The sequence below is a fragment of the Emys orbicularis genome, chromosome 1, assembly GCF_028017835.1.
Source record: "Emys orbicularis isolate rEmyOrb1 chromosome 1, rEmyOrb1.hap1, whole genome shotgun sequence".
NCBI lineage: Eukaryota > Metazoa > Chordata > Testudines > Emydidae > Emys > Emys orbicularis.
Window position 1 is genome coordinate 331,949,513 of NC_088683.1, and position 6,000 is coordinate 331,955,512.

Below are 6,000 nucleotides of genomic sequence, written 5' to 3' on the forward strand. Positions count from 1 at the left end.
TGGTATTTTTTTTTTTTCTTGCATTAACTCCTGCTTTTTTGTGTCTGTGACAATTTAGGGAATTTGTCTATATACAACTTATGAATTCTGGTTAATTTAATGAAATTGCTGCATCAATGAATGCCTCAATGTGTAGTGAGTCAATCATGGACTGACAAGATTCTTGTCACATAGCATCCATCCTGTCTGGAAGAAGCTACTGAACAAACAGAAGTCATTAACCTTAACAACTGTGCTCTAGACGAACAATAGGTATTCTAAGAAGAGTGCTAGAACTGAAAGAAAATCTAATTCGATCAAGTAACAGAGAGTCCTGTGGCACCTTTAAGACTAACAGATGTATTGGAGCATAAGCATGCAACCGACGAAGTGGGCATTCACCCACGAAAGCTTATGCTCCAATACATCTGTTAGTCTTAAAGGTGCCACAGGACTCTCTGTTGCTTTTTACAGATCCAGACTAACACGGCTACCCCTCTGATAATTCGACCAAGTTTATCTGCAGGGGTGGAGAGCGGAAAATCCTGAAACAAGAGAACAAAGGGACAGATGACAGAACCAGGGTTTAAAAAGATAACTGAAGTTTGTGGCATAGGACAGGAACAAAGACACTGTCTTAACATAAGAACAGCCTTACTGGGTAAGACCAATGATCCATCTAGCTCAGTATCCTGTCTCCCAACAGTGGCCAATGTCAGGTGCTTCAGAGGGCATGAACAGAACAGGCAATCAACTAATCACCATCCCCTGTTGTCCACTCTCAGCTTCTGGTACTTAGAGGCTAGGTATATGCAGAGCATGAGGTTGCATCCCTGACCATCTTGGCTAATAGGTCCATCAATGGCTATCTTTCATGACCTTATCTAGTTCTTTTTTGAACCCCATTATAATTTTGGCCTTCACATCATCCCTGGCAACAAGTTCCATAGGATGACTGTGCATTGTGTGAAGAAGTACTTTCTTTTGTTTGTTTTAAACCCACTGCCTATTAATTTTGTTGGGTGACTCCTGGTCTTGTGTTATGTGATTGAGAAAATAATACTTCCTTATTCACTTTCACCACATCAGTCATAATTTTATAGACCTTTGTCATATCCTTTCTTAGTCATCTTTTTTCCAAGCTGAAAAGTCCCAGTCTTTTTAATTTCTCCTCAGACGGAAGCTGTTCCACACCCTTAATCATTGTTGTTGCCCTTCTCTGTACCTTGTCCAATTCTAATATATCTTTTTTGAGATGGGGCGACCAGAACTGCATGAAGTATTCAAGGGCATATCATGGATTTATATAGTGGCATTATGCTATTTTCGGTCTTATGATTTATCCCTTTCCTAATGATTCCTAACACTTGTTAGTTTGGGGTTTTTTTAAACTGCGGCTGCACGTTGAGTGGATGTTTTCAGAGAACTATCCACAATGACTCTATGATCTCTTTCTTGAGTGGTAACAGCTAATATTAGACCCCATCATTTTGTTCGTATAGTCGCATTCTGACTTCTGGAGGGAGAGGGGATATTTTAACTGTGGAATTAGACAAGGTCAAAGGAAGCTGACTGGAGGTAAAAGAGCGTAGAGTCCATGTACCAGAGGAAAAACCATGAGGTGAGAGATCCAGCAGAAGGGACTTGGAATGCTGAAAACACACTGACCCAAATTCTGCAGACCACTCCAGAGTGATGAGGAAAGTGAGGCAGGAAGCAGTGTATGAGTGTTTTATTGTTTTGTCTAGATGTGTGTATTTGTTGTGCATTCTCTAATAAAGAGTGATTGGGATTGGAACCCTTTTGCAAAGCCTGTGTCTGTTTGTTTCAACTATCATATCTCCCTGGAGAGGTAAACTGTAAACTAGAGTGCCCACAGTTGGAACTCTGGGAAACGATGTGCTTAAGCTACTAAGGAGTCTGGGGAAGCCAGCACTAGTTTCAGGGCCTAAGAAGTTGGACAGCCGTGTCTCAACTCTCAGAAGGGAGTGGTGCTACACAAGGATCTGCACCTTGAGACTGTGACTTAAAATCCAGAGCCAGAGGCAGTGCCTGGACTCTGTTTAGACTCAGGAAGCTTAGTGCACACAGGTCCAGCATATGGTGACCCAAACTCAGCAGTCCGATGAGTGTCCAGAAGTGGAAGCTTGACTACGGCTGTGACCAGCCCTTATAGGTAGTCTGCATGTTCTTCTTTGGTTATCTCCCACCTTTTCCATATAGGTTTTTGTAGATGTTTGAGCAGCCCATTTTTTCCAGAGTTCTTCTGCACCGTAATGCAGAATTTCCCAGGTTTCTGCCAAACTGTTGGAGCTGAGTATTTCTTCTTAGCACATGTCACTCAGCACTCACTAATTTTATTTACTTCCCCAAACCTGAAATTCTTGCAGTGTTGTGTTCTGAGAGTCCATTTCTTGGTATGGCAAATCCGGGTAGCATGTGGCCACTGGTCTCTAGTATTCTTTTTCTCTGCACTTTACTAAGCTGATGACTCAAAAATAGTTCTCCTTGTGTTCTATTCAGCTTTAGGAACTGTGGTGACTGTGCATGATGGCTACATCTTTCAGGTCTGTAATATTCAGGACTGGCACCATTCAAAAGATTTGAGAGTTGGTTGGAGACAGAAGGCTTATCTACACTTATCAGGCTGCACCGATGCAGCTGCAGTGCTGCAGCACTTAGTGAAGATGCTACCTACGCTGACAGGAGAGCTTTTCCCATTGGTGTAGTTACTCCACCTTCCAGACAGTCAGTAGCAATGTCGACAGGCGAAGCCCTCCATTCGAGATAGCACTGTCTACACCGGGCGTTAGGTCCATATAAATGCATTGCTCAGGGGTGTGGATTTTCCATGCCCCTGAGCAACGTAGTTATACCGAGTGTGAGGGGGTAAGGCCAGATGACGATAGGAAAGTAGTGAGAAACAGGTATGTTAGCCCCAGGCTAAACAAATCCCTGTTATCAAGGTAACTAAATGCCAGTTGCCCCAGGTTAATCAAGACACCTGGGGCCAATTAAGATCTTTCTAGAAAGCAGTGGAGATAGCTAGGTTGATTGGGACACCTGAAGCCAATCAAGGGCTGTCTGGAACTAGTTAAAAGCCTTTCAGTTAGAGGTGCATGTCAGGAGCTGTAGGAGGAAGCCGCGCTGCTGGGGAAACTGGGCAGGACAAACCCTATCAGGCACAAGGAAGGAGGCCCTGAGGTAAGGGTGAAGTAGATGTTGAGGAAGTGGCCCAGGGAATTGTACTCATCCTGTTTCAAAAAGTCAGCTACTAATAGCTGCTACTATTAGGGTGCCTGGGCTGGAGCCTGGAGTAGAGGGCAGGGCAGGGCTGGGCTCCCCCCCATACTCTCCCCGATTAATCAGAGAGACTGTGAGACAACAGAGACTGTGCGAGGGAGGGTTGCTTCTTCCCACTTCCCTTGCTGGCTTATGATGAAAATGGCTCAGTAGGCTCTAAAGCGAGAAGGGCTACTTGGAGGGTCAGTGAGCCTCTGAGGCTAGTGTAATCTTCATGGAAGTGAGGGACCCACTGAGACAAGGTCGGAGCTTTGTCACACAAGGTAAGTTGCTGGTGTAGACCAACCCTTAGAATGAGATGGGACTTAATATAGCTTGTCACCAATGTCACTGTGCTAACTTGACTACTTTGTTTGTCATTTTCTTTCTGTTGTTGTTCTAATCCAGTTAAAGTCACTGTATAGTTACAGTACAAGGTAAGATTGGCTGACTGGATATTCAGAGACAAGAAAATCACTAGCAGCAAAGATACTAGTGGCCAAGGCACCTTTGATGGCTGCAGCTGGGATCCTCCCCTGTGTCCAAACCCCTTCTCACAGACTGCCATAGGCAATGACTCTGTGAGTGCTCCGGGACTGGAGCACCCATGGGGAAAAATTAGTAGGTGCTCTGCACCCACTGACTGCCAAGCTCCTCCCCCTCTTCCTCTGAGCGCGCTGCATCCCCACTCCTCCACCTACCTCCCAGCGCTTCCTGCCCAGCCGCTGCTAAACAGCTGTTTGTCAGTGTTAGCACGCTCCAGGACGGGGGGAAGGAGCGGGAACATGGCACGCTCAGGGGAGGAAGTGGGGAAGAAACAGGGCCGGAGATTTGGGGAAGGAGTTGGAATATTGGCAGGGAGGGGGCGGAGTTGGGGCTAGGACTTTGGGGAAAGGGTTGGAATGGAGGTGGGGAAGGGTTGGGAAGAGACAGGGCAGAGGCGGGGCCTCATGGAAGGGGTGGAGTGGGGGTGGGGCCGGGGGCAGAGGGGTGGTAGAGCACCCACGGCAAAGAGGGGAAGTTGGGGCCTATGCAGACTGCACCAATAGCAGAGGCAGGGATCCTTCTGCAGGCATCTGAACAAACACACGTCCCCCCACTGCAGCCTGAGCAGTGACCATGATCCCCCACCACAATCCCAACAGCAGTTGTGGCAGCTAATTCCCCTCTTTCTCTCCAGCTGTCTAGAAAGTGGCAGTTGTGGTCTTCGCCTCCCCACTGCCTGCCACCTGAATTCAGCAACTCAGAGCCAGCAGCCCCAGGTGCTTACCTGAATGCCTGGGTGGATCCACAGGGGTCTCTTTTGAAGCAGACAGCCACATCATGCTGCAGCCAAGCCACTGGCTCCATAGCCTTCAGGATGTACGTGATGATCTCCTTATCATCATCATCATCATGTGACCTCAGAGCTGGGGGCCATAGGCAGGGACCTAGTGTGCCTAGTGGCTAACCTGGCCCTGTAGATGTGCAAATTATCTAAATTGTAGGTGCATAACAAAAAGCCCAATTAAGAACAGGCTGAAATTTGGCCCATTATTGTGTGTGTGTTCACTCTACTTTTTAAACGGGTTAAAAAATTAATAGGAATATATTTTATTGGCTAAAAGTCCAATATATCCCCTCTGTCCTTGATTTAAAAAAAAAGATAGCAGTCGCAATGGATACATGAGAATTGCTTTCCTTCCTATACCTATCTGATATGCAGATCCAGACAGTGCTTTTCAGAGAATAGTGGTCCATCATTTTATAAATCAAAGCACTATAATAACCCCAAATAGCCCTCAGTCGAAGAACGAACTGTAATATCTTGGCAAATACAGCCCCATTTAATTCAGTTTAATTTCTGTGAAAAATTTCAATCAGGTTTCCAAGATTCATCACTGGCTGAGATGGCACTTCAAGGTTTATAAATGATTTATTCAAAGCAGATGACTTTTCTTTTAGTTTCTTTGGATCTTTTGTCAGCATTTAACACCACTGACCACAGAATTCCCCTCAATTACAATGTGCATCACGGGACTCTGACACAGAAGTATCTTGGTATGATTCCTCCCTGATACCTATTAACCTCAAGATGCAGTCAGCCCATACTGCAGTATCAATTGGTTTTCCAGTTTAAGACCTTTATTCTTCAGTGCCTTTTGGCCTTTACATCTTGCACTACCCTTGTATTTAAAATGCACAAATGCACGAAACCTGGGAAACAAGCAGGGAGAACTGGAAGTCCTGGCACAGTCAAGGAATTATGATATGATTGGAATAACCCTCTCTTACATACAACACAACTCCCCCACCTTTTCTGCCCTGCCTGAACAGTTTATATCCATCCATGACAGTACTCCAGTCATGTGAGTTATCCCACCAAGTCTCTGTTATTCCAATCACATCATAGTTCCTTGACTGTGCCAGGACTTCCAGTTCTCCCTGCTTGTTTCCTAGGCATTTTTTTTTAAATGGCCCCCTCAAGGATTGAATTTACAACCCTGGGTTTAGCAGGCCAATGCTCAAATCACTGAGCTATCCCCCACACACACACATTAACATAAAGGTCACCTGGCACCAGCACCAGCTGTTAGTGTTTTTGTTTATTCTGTTTTTAAACCAAATGCCAACAGGACCTGCCAACTCTAGATGCCTTCTCCGTAGGCTATGGATTTTTGGACTCTCCCTGTTGGTCTGCTGAGAAACCTTTAGCCAGCAGGAAAATTGCCATCTTATTGGGTCCCCTTTCCGATTTCC